This window comes from Aotus nancymaae, unplaced genomic scaffold, assembly GCF_030222135.1.
Source record: "Aotus nancymaae isolate 86718 unplaced genomic scaffold, 86718_ANA_hifiasm-v0.15.2.pri h1tg000012l, whole genome shotgun sequence".
NCBI classification, from domain to species: Eukaryota; Metazoa; Chordata; class Mammalia; order Primates; family Aotidae; genus Aotus; species Aotus nancymaae.
In genome coordinates this window covers 18,288,104-18,304,170 of record NW_026988423.1, presented here as the reverse complement: position 1 = coordinate 18,304,170, position 16,067 = coordinate 18,288,104, and the positions used below count along the sequence as shown (strand labels likewise).

The window sequence follows — 16,067 nt, the reverse complement described above, 5'->3', positions numbered from 1 at the left end:
AGCCATTTATTACCAAACTAATTTATTTCTTAGAGTTCAAAACCTTCTGGGAGAAGCTTCCCTGGCCTGGATGCCTGGATGAAGGTCCAGGTCCTTTTTTTTTTTTTGAGATGGAGTTTCGCTCTTGTTGCTCAGGCTGGAGTACAATGGCTCATGACCTCAGCTCACCGGCAACCTCCACCTCCCAGGCTCAAGCAATTCTCCTGCCTCAGCCTCCCAAGCAGCTGGGATTACAGGCATCTGCCACCACACCTGGCTAATTTTGTATTTTTAGTAAAGACAGGGTTTCTCCATGTTGCTCAGGCTGGTCTCCAATTCTGACCTCAGGTGATCCGCCCACCTTGGCTTCCCAAAGTGCTGGGATTACAGGCGCGAGTCACTGCGCCCAGCCGGAGATCCAGCTTCTTAAGCCTAAAACTCAAATTCAAAGTACTGTGGGTAGAAGTAGTGGATACAGACGTAACCGTCTTCACCACCGCTGCTGTAGCTCTTGCCATCAGGATGGAAGGCAAAACTGTTAATAAGTCCAAAGTTACCTTTGACTCTTCCAAACTCTTCTTCAAAGGCCAAATGGAAGAAACTGGCCTCAAACTTGACTGGTGGAGGTTGTGGTTACATCCATGGTTTCCTGACCACCACCCAGGACCACATGGTCATAGCTGGGAGACAGGGCAGCTGAGTTGACGGGACGTTCTGTCCAGAAAGTCTTCTGATGTTCAAGAGTTGTAGAGTCAAAAATCTTGGCTGTGTTGTCCTTGGATGCGGTCACAAACATGGTCACGTCCCTGGATAACTGGATGTCGTTGATCTGCCGCAAGTGCTCCTTACCGTTCACCAATACCTCTCCAGACTTGGCACTATACTGGTTGAGCTCTCCACTCTCGTGGCCAGTGATGATGCACTCTCCCCAGGGTCCCCAAAAGGCACTGGTGATTTTAGAGTCATTGCAAGGGATCTTCACGTAGGGCTCATTGTTGTCCATCTGGCTCGGATCCCGAAGGTCAAAGAAGCTCACAAAGCACTGGTAGCCCATCTGCTTGTCTGTGGAGGACATGATGATGTTGTCCCCAAAGTCAAAACCGCAGGTCCAGACAGCCGAATTGGTCTTGAGTAGGGCCAGCTACTTTCCTGTTTCGCAGTCCCAGAGACGACAAGCTGTTGTCAGCTGAGCCAGTAAGGACGTGCTTGGTGTTCCAGTCAGCGTCCACACACCACACAGCTCCGGTATGGCCCATGTAGGTGCCCAGCATCTTGCCATTCACAGAGTACCGTACATTGACGATAGGGTCCTCAGCCACAGTAAAGAGGAGGTCTCCTTCGCCGTTACACTTAATCTGTGTAATGGGCCACTCATGGTCCTGCAGCAGGATGGGCTTCACCCTGGTGGTGACGTGAGGAAGGCCACAACGTGAGTCGATTGGTTTATTTTTTAAAAAAAATTTTTGTAGACATGAAATCTTGCTATGTTGCCCAGGCCAGTCTTGAACTCTTGCTATCAAGCAGTCTTCCTGCCTTGGCTTCCCAAAGTGCTGGGATTACAGATGTGAGCCACCATGCCTAACCTTATGTAGACTGATTTTGTATCTAGCTCCCTGTTCAACACTTAATAGACCTTTCAGTTTGTCTTTAGATCTATTGAGATTTCTCATACATGAGCATATAACTTGAAAACAACAGAAATTTTATCACTTCTCTTTCAATTCTTAAAATCTCTTATTGTTGTTGTTATTATTATTAGTGTTATATAGCATTAGGCAGGATATCCAAAAACGGTAATAGTAGACGTCTTTTGTGTTATATCTGATCTTATCTATTTAGTGTGATGCTTACTGTATATTTTGGACATAGCTCCTTTGCTAACTTAATGGAATTCCTGTTTATTCCTATTTTACTAAGGGTTTTTATCATATATATGTGAAGTTTCTATAAAATATTTTTTTCTGGATCTATTGAGAAATCATTTAATTTTTCTCCCTTGGTCTAGTGTATGGCTTATAGTTACAGATTTCTGTTGTTAAATTATCTCAAAATTACTGTGATAAACCTTATTTAATCATGATTTTAAAAAGTGTGCTGTTGAATTCAGGTTGCTTATATTCTATTTTGGATTTATAAGTAAAAAAGAACTATTGTTTTTTCACCTCTATTCTTACTAGTTTTTAGATTAATCTAATAGAATAAGTTGTGCTGCTTTTTTTTTTTTCTTACTTTCTGGAAAAAATTTTCCGGACAAGAGTACTTTGTTATTTGAAACATCATTTGTAAAACCACCTAGCCTACAAACGATTAAAAAAATTATGATTATTATTTTGCTTAGAGATGTGGTGGGGTGTCTTCTCTGTTGTATTTAACCATTTCAATGTTTTGTTATTGGTTGCTTCAAATTTCTGATTTTTCTTGGGCTAGTTTTGTATTTTATATTTTTCTATAAATATATCTATTTTGTCAGTTTTTGTTTAATAAGTGAATAGTTATTAATAATATTTTAAAATTATTTTAATCTCTTTGGTAGCTGCAGAATATTTTTCCCTTTTGAATTTTTTATTTTTGCATCTTCTTTTTGATCAGCTTTTGCTGGAGGTTGGTACAGCTTAGCAATCACTTCAAAGGTTCAGCTTTTGTTTTAATTATTCTTAATCGATTTTGCAGTTACTGCTGCTGTAGTCACTCCTTTATTGAATTCTGCCTTTATCTTTATTTTCTTTCTTATTTTTTGTGTTCAGTCTGCTGTTCTTTCTCTAGTCTTTTCAGTTAAAACCTTAGCTCATTTGTTTTCAATAGCGTTTTTTTTCCTAGTAAATGTATTGAGAACTATAAATTTCATTCTCTGGTCTGCTTTTGCTGTGTCTCTGAAATTCTGGCATATATTTTCTCTCATCATCATTTGGTTCCAAGTATTTTATAATTTCTTTTGTATTTTCCTATTAACCCAAACATTATTATTTTACTACTTAACAGAAGTACAAAGCTTTGAAGTTATTTTATTCATAATTTATAATTTTAATCCATTGTGTTAAGATAACAATGTGAATGATGATGATTTAGGGAGAATGTATTGAGGCTCCCTTTGTGATCTGGTAAATGTTAAATTTTTTGAATATTTTACGTGTGCTCAAAAATGTTCTCTCTCTTCTTATTGATGGTTGTAAAGTTCTCATATAATTATTATTTCAAGTTTATGAATCATGCCATTCAGAACTCCTCTATAATTGCTTATTTTTTTGTCTACTTATCCCATCAGTTAATCAGATGACTACAAAAAAAAGTCTAAGTATAATTATTATATGGTTCTCTCTTTAGTTCTGCTGGTTGTTGCATTTTGTACGTTGAAGCTATGTTTTTAAGCAGATATACGTTCACAATTGTTATATCTTTCTGATCATATTTTCATCTATTGTTTGACATTAAATTTGCTCACCTGTCTTATTTGGTTCAAAATTGCATCGTATAGCTTTTCCATCATTTTATTTGTAACCTCTCTGTCACCTTTTGTTTTATAAATATTCCTTTTAGAAAACCTATCACTAGATATTGCTTCAAAAAAACTCAGTCTGCAAGTGCCTGTCCTTTGATTAGTAAGCTTAATCTGTTTGTAAATTGTGTTAGCTTCCTAAGGCTGCCATGACAAAATAGCTCACGCTGAGTAGTTTAAAACAGCAGTAGCTTTTTGCCTCATAGTTCTGGAGGACTGAAATCTGAAATAAGGTGTTGGCAAGGCTATGCTCTCACTAAAGTATTTAGGAGGAATTCTTCTTTCCTTCTTCCTAACGTCCAGTGATTTGCTGGCAATCTTTGGCGTTCCTTGGCACGTGGCTGCGCAGTTCCAATCTCTGCCTTCATTGCCACATGACGTCTCCTTGTGTGTCTCTCTCTCTTCATATGGCATTTTCCTCTTCCTATAAGGACACCAGTCCTCTTAGATTAGGGGCTCACCCTACCCCAGCATGACTTCATCTTAATGTAATGAATTACATCTGCAACAACCCTGTTCCAAATAAGGTTACAATATGAGGCACTGAGGGTTAGAACATCAATAAATCTTCTGCAGCAGACGCGATTCAATCCATAAAACAAATTATGTAATTAATTGTATATTAGGACTTATTTCAGACATCTGACTTCGAATTTATATTTAAATATCTTTTGCTTTCCTCTCCCTTTTTCCTTTCTCATCTTTCATTGAATAGAATTTTTTTCCGAGGGCTGGAAAAGTTTGAATTCCATTCTCTATACTCGGTAGTTATATTTAACTTTAAAAATCATATTCATGTTTATTTTTCTCATCAATTCTCAATAGCGTTTATATCATCCTCTATAACAAAATAACACTCTCACTTTCCACTGGTCTCTCTTTGCAGCCACCATTTGTTCGTTCACTGCCCACTAGTCATGTTGATGTTGCCTAAAATTTTATTTCCAGGTGGTTACGAATGTTTTGGACGCTCTCTCTCTCTCTCTCCTTTTCTCCCTTCTCCCTCTCCCTCTCTCTCTACTGTTTTATACTTGAATTAATTTTTCTATGTTATGTATCCATGTGTGTTTCCTTTTTAGCTCATAGTAGTCTCATGGATTTGTTTCTCTTCTAACTGGGATACATTCTTTCAGAATATTTTAGAAGAGAATTTTGTGTATTAACTTCCTTAAGCCTTTTATGCCTGAGATCATTTTTATGACATCTTCTTATTTAATTTTTTTTGAATATAGATTTGAGGCTTGAAGTTCTTTAGTACTTTAAGAATATTATGTACCTGTCTTTTTGCCTCTATTGTCATTGTTGAATAGAAGTTAGATATCAATCAGATTCTTATTCCTTCATGGGTGCTCACCTTTTTTTCTTTAGCAGCTTTTAGAATTTTGACTTTGTCTTTGTGTTTTTAAATTTCCCTATAAAGTATCACGGTTTTTAATCATATATATCTTATTAGACATTCCATAAACTCTTTCAGTTTGAAGTCTTTCATCTTTCTTTAATACTAGAAAATCCTTGGTTATTTTTTCTTTGACACTTCTTTCTTCATTTTTTCTTACGGACTTCCTATTACACAGATAGATGATGACACTTTTATTTTTTCCTTCACAGCTCTAATTATGTTACATTTTCCAGCTCTTTGTTTCTTCTCAGTGTTTGCTGGGAGAGTCCATAAACCTGATCATCTGGCTCCCTTATCCCAGCAGAATCCATTTTTATTATTTATGTCATGTATTGGATTCTTTATTTCAATAAGTAAATTTTTGTCATCCAATGTTCCTATTTGGTTCTTCTTTATAACTGCTTTATCTTGCTTGATGTTACCATTATCTTTCCTTTTCTTTATTTATTATACTTATTTTAAATTACTAATCTGTGTGATTTCATTGGTTCTAATTTATCTTCTATAGGTTGTGCAGTTTGTTTACTTTCTAACGGTGATGTTATTCAGATGTCTGGTAATTTTTGCTTGGGGGTTCATTTTCCCCAGGGGCCAGGTTATTAGCTTTTTGGTTTAAATTGTTACTGGGAAAGAGGCCCACACCTAGGCCCCAGCATGCACTGCTCCCGTGGGCTTTAAGAAAGGAGCATGGCAATGAGAGGTGCTCACACCTCTACCTGCCCTCCAGCCTTTGCTAAGTGCTCAATGGGGACCCTGCTTGCTGGAGATAATGGCAGAATTCTGAGCATCTTGTGTCCTGAGGAGTGTATCTCCCCAGTTCGTAACTGGCAAGCCTGATGACTGTGGAGGAATGTGGGGAAGAGAGCGCTCCCAGGGGCTTGCTGGTGTCCCACACCTGCTGTCTCCTGCTTTTGGGCTTAGTCTCAGTTGCTTCCTGGGCACTTCTCCCACTCTTTCTGTTGTGCCCTCTGGAGCTGTTGTTTATCTATCCTGTAGGGGCCGATGGGGGACATGATCCATCCAGGGCAGTGTGGTGCACAAACACAGCTCAGAGACTCTCCCCTAACAATGGTGCCTGGTGCTTTTCTGCTCTGAGCTGCTCTTTCCTCCCCATACTCAGATCAGAACCACCCTCTGTCTCCCTAGGGTTCCTCACAGTCTTTACTTAAGTTCTTCAAATCTGTAGTTTTCCGTTTACTTCTGAGGTATCCCCAGGGTTGGAATAGAGGATGAAACTTGCAACCCCTTTGCAGCTCCACACCTCCACCTACTGCGCGGCCTTTTACTTCTGAGTGTTCTGCCCCACCCCTACCCCATCTCCAGGGAAACCTTCACATTTCACAGTTCCCTCTTCAGGCAACAAGGCTGCATTTTCCCTGTGCTGCTGCTTCTCCTACTTTCTATCTTCAAAACAGTTCTAAAATTTCGAGTCTACTATTGACTCCTCTCTAGTTCATATTTTCTAGATGTGTTTGCACATCTTTTCTTCTGCTCTACTTTCACATTTGTAGGATTTTATGAAGTAGAGAAATAGGAGCATTTGGTCAACACACTATGTTTCAATAGAAGTCCTCCAGTGGGAAATGTTTAGATGACTAAACAAAGCAATTCTCAAGTTCATCTGGAAGAAAAAATATGAAAGAATAGACAAGAAAATTTTGAAAAAGAGGAAGAGCTTGACTTATTAAAACATACAATAGAGATATAGGAAGTAAAACAGTATAGCATTGGCATGAGGAAAATAGATAATTAGACTAGAATATAGATCTGAGAAGGAGATGTACATAAGTATTTAGTACATGGACATGAGTAAGCATTTCAAGTCTGTAGAAACAACTTTTCAATATTGACTGCTGGGACAACTAGCTGTCTGTTTGAAAATAAAATTAATGTGGACTCTTGTTATGGGTTGAATTTAAAAAAAATCTACCTGTACATATTTAAAAAGATACGTACCTGGTACTGGTGAATGTAACTGTGATGGTTAATTTAATTTAATTTAATTTTTTAAAGAAGAAAGAGAGAAAGAAAAAAAAAGAATGAAGGAGAGGAAGAAAAAGGAAGAGAAAGAGGGAGAGAGAATGGGAGTATTGCTTTATTTCCCAGGCTAGAACGCAGTCTAGAAATGGGTATTGAAAACCTCCTTTATGCCAATAATTGTGCTTAACAATGGAGACAGGAAGGAATAAGGGAAGAAAATAACAAACAAGCAGCCAACCAATATTTCATTTAAACCTATGAAATGCTATGCAATTACTGAGGAGTGATTTACTTCCAATTATGTAGTCACTTTTGGAATAGATGTGATGTGGTACTGATAAGAATGTATGTTTTGTGTATTTGAAGTGGAGAGTTCTATAAATGTTTATTAAGTTTACTTGTTCTGGGTCTGAGTTCAAGTCCTGGATATCCTTGTTAATTTTCTGTCTCGTTGATCAGTCTAATATTGACAATATGATGTTACAGTCTCCCACTATTATTGTGTGGGAGGCTAAGTCTCTTTATAAGTCATTAAGAACTTGTCTCCTGTATTGGGTGCATATATATTTAGGATCATTAGCTCTTCTTGTTGCATTGATCCTTTTACCATCATGTAATGTCCTTCTTTGTGATGGTTAATTTTATGTGTCAACTTGGTTAGGCTTTGTTACCCAGTTAGTTATTCAAACACTAGTGTAGGTGTTGCTGTGAAGGTATTTTGTAGGTGTGAGTAACATTGAAATCAGTTGACTTTAAGTATAAACAGTTTACTGTCCATAATGTGGTTGGGTCTTATCTAATCAGTTGAAGGTTTTAAGAGCAAACACTGAGATTTTTCTGGAAAAGAAGGAATTCTGCCTCAAGAGTGTAACAGAGAAATCCTCCCTGAGTTTTCAGCCTGCCGATATGCCTACAGATTTTGGAGTTAGGACTGCAACATCAGCTTTTACCTGAATTTCCAGTCTGCTAGATTTTGGACATACCAGACCCCACAATTGCTTGAGCCAATTCCTTTCTCTTTCTCTCTCTCTATAATATTTCTCTCTATGTAAGATATGATGAATGAAAATATATTATACACACACACATGTATTTATAAAAATATAATTTCCCTCTCTTTATATATAATATCATATACCAATATACTATTGGTTCTATTTCTCTGGAGAACCCTGAGTGATACAGTGATTTGAGCCCAGATCTAGTTATGCCTGGTGTTCTTTTAAGAAGAAGAAAATCACCATGTGATGACAGAGACACAGAAAGAATGACATACGATGATAGGCAGAGATTGGAGATACAGCTGCAAGCCAAGGAAACCAAGGATGGCTGGCCATCACCAGAAACCCAGGAAGACACAAGAAAGAATTCTTTCCCGGGTCTCAGAGGGAGCACAGCTCTGCTGACACATTCATTTTAGACTTCTAGGTTACAGAACTGTGAGGGAATTAATTTGTGTTGTTTAATTCATCCAGTTCGTAGTACTTTGTTATAGAAGCCTTAGGAAACAAATGTAACTCTTTATCTGATGCACTCATAAAAATGCATTCCAGATGGATTAAACGTATTGTGTAACAATAAGAATAATATGCAAAATATTAGTCATTAAATGCCAGGCAAAGTGCCGAGTGCTTTACATCGCAGACAGCTCTGTTTTGCAGATGAACAATCATGGAGCCAGCAAAAGGCAGTGTCAAGATTTGAACCCAGTAAGTCTGAATTCAGACTCTGCAACAGAAAAAAGAAGTTGGCAAAGGAGGGGTTCTGCTATGAAAGATACAAAACCACAAGCCAAAAAAAAAAAAAGAAAGGAAGAAAAAATCAATAGCTTAACTATAGGAACATTCAAACTATTGAGTATGACAAAGGCATCAAAAATAAAGTTAAGAAAAGAGACTAGGAGAAAATATTTTCAACATGCAGTCATCCCTTGGTATCCATGAGGGATTGGTCACAGGACCTCCCAAGGATACCAAAATCCTTGGATGCTAAAATCTCTGATATAAAATGGGGCAGTATTTGCATATAACCTATGTACATCCTCCAGTATACTTTAAATCATCTCCAGATTACTTCTAATATCTAATACAATGTAAATGGTATGTAAATAGTTGTTAGACTGCATTGCTTAGGGAATAATGACAAGGGAAAAAAAGGCTGTGCATGTTCAATACAAATGCATTTTCTTCTGAAATGTTTTTGATCTGAATTCAGTTGAATTCATGGACATGGAACCCATCAATATGAAAGGCTGACTGTGTCTGACAGAAAAAGGAAATAGCTACTATAAATCAAATAAGAGAAATCAAATAACCTAAGAAACAATGACAAAGGACATACTTAGATAATAAAGAGAATACAAGTACCATGGACGAAAAACATATGAAGTGACGCTGAGCCTCACTAATAATCAGGGAAATCCAAATCCAAATGACATGTCACTTTTGCTTTTTAGTTTGGCAAAGAAATAACATGGTTGATCATGCTCAGCATTAGAAGGGGTACTCACCCACACTTTGGTAGGATTATAACTTGGTAAAGGCTTTTTTGGTACTTGATTTCACAATGTGAATAAAAGTAAAAAATGCACATTCCCTTCAATCCGGCAATTCCCCCACCCCCACATACACACTAGATTTCTGTATCAGTCAGTGCTTATGGTTGCAAAAAACAGAACTGGGTTCTGGCTAACTTAAGCAGAAAATAAGTGTACTGGAAAAATACCTGGTAGTTAACAGGGTGGATGACAAGCCTTGGCACCTTGGTTCCACAATCTGGCAGGAGCCAGTGGAAACTGGGCCCCAAAGACCCAACAAAGCTCATGCCTCAGGAGCGGTCAGATTGTTTGTGACCACTGACTGTTACCACTGGGACTGCGGCCACCACCATTGTCTCCACTCTGTCATCATGACTACTGCCACCACTGATTTCTATCTTTGAGCCTTTGTCTCACTCTGTAAATTCACAACGTAAGAGAGTTCTGATTGGCCAAACCCAGCTGGCACATTCTGACCAGAGGACCAAGGGCAGAGTGAGGGCACAGATGCTTCTTTTAGCTTTTAAAGTGGATGTGAGGGGCATGCCACTCAAGTAGACTTCCGACTTACACCCCGAGTGGGAAGGGTATTTGAATAAGGGGTAGCCAAAGCCAGTCCACACCTATGGATCCACTCTTGTGGCTACTCAAGATTTATATACATTCTTCTTCTCATATTTTCACTAACCCTCTCCCTGTCAAAAAATATTTTATTACCATTATGTAACTATCCCACGTACAAAGCAAAGCATGCTCCTTTTCTCTAAAGGGAGAGAGCCCAGGGTCTTATCAATGACCACATCCAGACCTTGAGTCCTATGCATCGCATCTCTAACTCTCACAATTCCATTTCTGTATTCTGTGAACTGTAGTGATGCGCTGAAGCCAGCTCATACCAGGAATTCTGTGAACTATTAAACACAGCAATTGTTAACAATTAAATTATATATGCTTACAATGAAATAAATTAAATTAAAAGCAAAAGTAGTAAATACTAGAAGCTCATCACTTCCTACTTACTTTACCAAATTTTACCATTCTCTATGCTTTTTTTCAAACAAAAGTGTTTATTATTATTACTATTATTATTTTATAAAGAGAAAGACAGTTTCACTCTGTGGTCCAGGCTCCAGTGCAGTAGCAAGACTATGGCTCACTGTAGTCTCAACCTTGCAGGCTGACGCCATTCTCCTGTTTCAACCTCCTGAGTACCTGAGACTACAGGCATGCATCACCATGCCTGGCTTTTTTTTTTTTTTTAAATTGTACTTTAAGTTCTGGGGTATAGGTGCAGATCTTGCAGGATTGTTGCATAGGTACACACATGCCATGGTGGAGTGTTGCCTCCATCCCCCTGTCACCTACATCAGGCATTTCTCCCAATGTTATCCCTCCCCAACCTCCCCACTCCCTGCTGTCCCTCCGCTAGCCTCTCACCCTGCAACAGACCCCAGTGTGTGATGTTCCCCTCCCTGTGCCCATGCACTCATTGTTCAACATCCGTCTATGAGTGAGAACATGAGGTGTTTGGTTTTCTGTTCTTGTATCAGTTTGCTGAGAATGATGATTTCCAGATTCATCCATGTCCCTACAAAGGACATGAACTCATCATTTTTTATGGCTACATAGTATTCCATGGTGTATATGTGCCACATTTTCTTTGTCCAGTCTATCGTTGATGGGCATTTGGGTTGGTTCCAGGTCTTTGCTACTGTAAACAGTGCTGCAATGAACATACGTGTGTATGTGTCTTTATAATAGAATGATTTATAATCCTTTGGGTATATACCCAGTAATGGGATTGCTGGGTCAAATGGTATTTCTATTTCTAGATCCTTGAGGAATCGCCACACTGTCTTCCACAATGGTTGAACTAATTTACACTCCCACCAACAGTGTAAAAGTGTTCCTAGTTCTCCACATCCTCTCCAGCATCTGTTGTCTCCAGATCTTTTAATGATCGCCATTCTAACTGGTGTAAAATGGTATCTCAATGTGGTTTTGATTTGCATTTCTCTAATGACCAGTGATGGTGAGCATTTTTTCATATGTTTGTTGGCATCATATATGTCTTCTTTTGAAAAGTGTCTGATCCTATCTTTTGCCCACTTTTGAATGGGTTTGTTTGTTTTTTTTTTTTCTTGTAAATCTGCTTTAGTTCTTTGTAGATTCTGGATATTAGCCCTTTGTCAGATGGGTAGATTGCAAAAATTTTTTCCCATTCTGTTGGTTGCCGGTTCACTCTAATGATTGTTTCCTTTGCTGTGCAGAAACTTTTAAGTTTAATTAGATCCCATTTGTCTATTTTGGCTTTTGTTGCCATTGCTTTTTGTGGTTTAGTCATGAAGTCCTTGCCTATGCCTATGTCCTGAATGGTATTGCCTAAGTTTTCTTCTAGGATTTTTATGGTGTTAGGTCTTATGTTTAAATCTTTAATCCTTCTGGAGTTAATTTTAGTGTAAGGTGTAAGGAAGAGGTCCAGTTTCAACTTTCTGCACACGGCTAGCCAGTTTTCCCAACACCATTTATTAAACAGGGAATCCTTTCCCCATTGCTTGTTTTTGTCAGGTTTGTCAAAGATCAGATGGATGTAGATGTGTGGCGTTGCCACCGAGGCCTCTGTTCTGTTCCATTGGTCTATGTCTGTTTTGGTACCAGTACCATGCTGTTTTGATTATTGTATCCTTGTAGTGTAGTTTGAAGTCAGGTAGCATGATGCCTCCAGCTTTGTTCTTTTTGCTTAGGATTGTCTTGGCTATGCAGGCTCTCTTTTGGTTCCATATGAAGTTTGAAGTGGTTTTTTCCAGTTCTGTGAAGAAGGTCAATGGTAGCTTGATGGGGATAACATTGAATCTATAAATTACTTTAGGAAGTATGGCAATTTTCATAATATTGATTCTTCCTAACCATGAGCATGGAATGTTTTTCCATCTGTTTGTGTCTTCTCTTATTTTGTTGAGCAGTGGTTTGTAGTTCTCCTTGAAGAGATCCTTTACATCGTTTGTTAATTGTATTCCTAGGTATTTTATTCTCTTTGTAGCCATTGTGAATGGGAGTTTGCTCATGATTTGGCTCTTTGTTTGTTTGTTATTGGTATATAGGAATGCTTGTGATTTCTGCACATTGATTTTGTTTCCTGAGACTTTGCTGAAGTTGCTTATCAGCTTAAGGAGATTTTGGGCTGAGACAATGGGGTCTTCTAAATATATAAGCGTGTCATCTGCAAATAGAGACAATTTGACTTCCTCTTTTTCTAATTGCATACCCTTTATTTCTTTTTCTTGCCTGATTGCTCTGGCTAGAACTTCCAGTACTATATTGAATAGGAGTGGTGAGAGAGGGCATCCTTGTCTAGTGTCAGTTTTCAAAGGGAGTGCTTCCAGTTTTTGCCTGTTCAGTATGATATTGGCTGTGGGTTTGTCATAAATAGCTTTTATTATTTTGAGATACGTTACATCAATACCTAGTTTGTTGAGAGTTTTTAGCATAAAGGGCTGTTGAATTTTGTCGAAGGTCTTCTCTGCATCCATTGAGATGATCATGTGGTTTTTGTCTTTGGTTCTATTTATGTTATGGATTACGTTTATAGATTTGCATATGTTGAACCAGCCTTGCATTCCCAGGACGAAGCGTAATTGATCATGATGGATAAGCTTTTTGATGTGCTGTTGCATTTGGTTTGCTGGTATTTTATTGAAGATTTTTGCATCTATGTTCATCATGGATATTGTCCTGAAGTTTTCTTTTTTGGTTGTGTCTCTGCCAGGTTTTGGTATCAGGATGATATTGGTCTCATAAAATGAGTTAGGGAGGATTCCCTCTTTTTGTATCATTTGGAATAGTTTCAGAAGGAATGGTACCAGCTTCTCATTGTATGTTTGGTTGAATTTGGCTGTGAACTCATCTGGACCTTGACTTTTTTTGGTTGGTAGGCTATTAATTTCTGCCTCAACTTCAGACCTTGTTATTGGTCTATTCACAGATTCAACTTCTTCCTGGTTTAGTCTTGGGAGGGTGTAAGTGTCCAGGAATTTATCCATTTCTTCCAGGTTTATTGGTTTATGTGCATAGAATTGTTTGTAGTAATCTCTGATGGTAGTTTGTATTTCTGTGGAATTGGTGGTGATATCCCCTTTATCATTTTTTATTACATCTATTTGATTCTTCTCTCTTTTCATTAGTCTGGCTAATGGTCTATTTTGTTGATATTTCCAAAAGACCAGCTCCTGGATTTATTGATTTTTTGAAGGGCTTTTTGTGTCTCTATCTCCTTCAGTTCTGCTCTGATCTTAGTTATTTCTGTCTTCTGCTAGCTTTTGAATTTTTTTGATCTTGCTCCTCTAGCTCTTTCAATTTTGATGACAGGGTGTCAATTTTGGATCTTTCCTCACTTCTGATGTGGGCATTTATTGCTATAAATTTCCCTCTAGACACTGCTTTAAATGTGTCCCAGAGATTCTGGTACATCGTGTCTTTGTTCTTGTTGATTTCAAAGAACATCTTTATTTCTGCCTTTATTTCATTGTTTATCCAGTTGTCATTCAGGAGCAAGTTGTTCAGTTTCCATGTAGTTGTGTGGTTTTGAGTGAGGTTCTTAATCCTAAGTTCTAATTTGATTACACTGTGGTCTGAGATACTGTTGGTTATGATTTCCATTCTTTTGCATTTGCTGAGGAGTGATTTACTTCCAATTATGTGGTCAATTTTAGAGTAAGTGCGATGTCGTGCTGAGAAGAATGTACATTCTGTGGATTTGGGGTGGAGAGTTCTGTAGATGTCTGTTAGGTCCACTTGGTCAGGATCTGCATTCAAGTCCTGGATATCCTTGTTAATTTTCTGTCTCGTTGATGTGTCTAATATTGACAGGGGCATGTTAAAGTCTCCCACTATTATTGTGTGGGTGTCTAAGTCTCTTTGTAGGTCATTGAGAACTTGCTTTATGTATCTAGGTGCTCTTGTATTGGGTTCACATATTTTTAGGATAGTTAGCACTTCTTGTTGCATTGATCCTTTTACCATTATGTAATGCCCTTCTTTGTCTCTTTTGATCTTTGTTGGTTTAAAGTCTATTTTATCAGAGACTAGGATTGCAACTCCTGCTTTTTTTTTTTTTTTTTGCTCTTCATTTGCTTGGTAAAGTTTCTTCCATTGCTTTATTTTGAGTCTATGTGTGTCCTTGCATGTGAGATGGGTCTCCTGAATACAGTACTCTGATGGGTCTTGACTTTTTATCCAGTTTGCCAGTTTGTGTCTTTTGATTGAGGCATTTAGGCTGTTTACATTTAACGTTAATATTGTTATGTGTGAATTTGATCCTGCCATTTTATTACTGGCTGGTTGTTTTGCCTGTTAGTTGATGCAGTTTCTTCACTGTGTTGTTGGTCTTTACCATTTGGTATGTTTTTGGAGTGGCTGGTACTGGTTGTTCCTTTCCACGTTTAGTGTTTCCTTCAGCAGCTCTTGTAAGGCAGGTCTGGTGGTGACAAAATTTCTCAGCAATCACTTATCTGCAAAGGATTTTATTTCTCCTTCACTTATGAAGCTTAGTTTGGCTAGATATGAAATTCTGGGTTGAAAGTTCTTTTCTTTAAGGATATTGAATATTGGCCCCACTCTCTTCTAGCATGTAGGGTTCCTCCTGAGAGATCTGCTGTAAGTTTGATGGGCTTCTGTTTGTGGGTAACCCAACCTTTCTCTCTGGTTGCCGTTAGCATTTTTTCTTTCATTTTAACCCTAGCGAATCTGATGATTATGTGCCTTAGGGGTTGCTCTTCTTGAGGAATATCTTTGTGGTGTTCTCTGTATTTCCTGGATTTGAATTTTGGCCTGCCTTGCTAGGTTGGGAAAGTTCTTCTTGATCATATCCTGAAGAGTGTTTTCCAGCTTGGATTCATTCTCCCCATCACATTCAGTCACGTCGATCAAGTGTAGATTAGGTTTGCTCATATAATCCTATATTTCTTGGAGTCTTTGTTCATTTCTTTCACTCTTTTTTTCTCTAATCTTGCCTTCTAGTTTTATTTCATTGATCTTCAGTCTGTGATATCCTTTCTTCTGCTTGATCAATTTGGCTATTGAAACTTGTGTATGCTTCACGAAGTTCTTGTGCTGTGTTTTACTGCTCCATCAAGTCATTTATGTTCTTCTTCAAGCTGGTATTCTAGTTAGCATTTCATCTAACCTTTTTTCAAGGTTTTTAGTTTCTTTGCATTCGGTTAGAACACGTTCCTTTAGTTCAGAGAAGTTTGTTATTACCCACCTTCTGAAGCCTGCTTCTGTCAATTCGTCAAATTCATTCTCCATCCTGTTTTATTTCCTTGATGGTTTCCTTGGAGGAGGAGAGGTGTTCTGGTCTTTGATGATGTCATCCTTTTTTGTGCTGGTTTCTTCCCATCTTCATGGATTTATCTACCTTTGATCTTTGAAGTTGGTGATTTTGGATGGGGACTCTGAGTGGATGTCCTTTCTGTTGATGTTGAAGCTATTTCCATTTGTTCTTTAGTTTTCCTTCTAACAGTCAGGCCCCTCTGCTGTAGGACTGCTGGAGGTCCACTCCAGACCTAGCTTGTCTTGGAATCACCTGCAGGGGCTGCAGAACAGCAAGGATTGCTGCCTGATCTTTCTTCTGGTAGCTTTCCCCCAGAAGGGTACCCGCCAGGTGTCAGCCAGAGCTCTCCTGC

General features: G+C 38.3%; 1 pseudogene; it reads right to left on the bottom strand.

The window, feature by feature from the left end:
* Positions 1 to 411: 411 nt before the first annotated feature.
* Positions 412 to 15,690, bottom strand: LOC105729697 (eukaryotic translation initiation factor 3 subunit I-like; annotated as a pseudogene).
* Between the last annotated feature and the right edge of the window lie 377 nt (positions 15,691 to 16,067).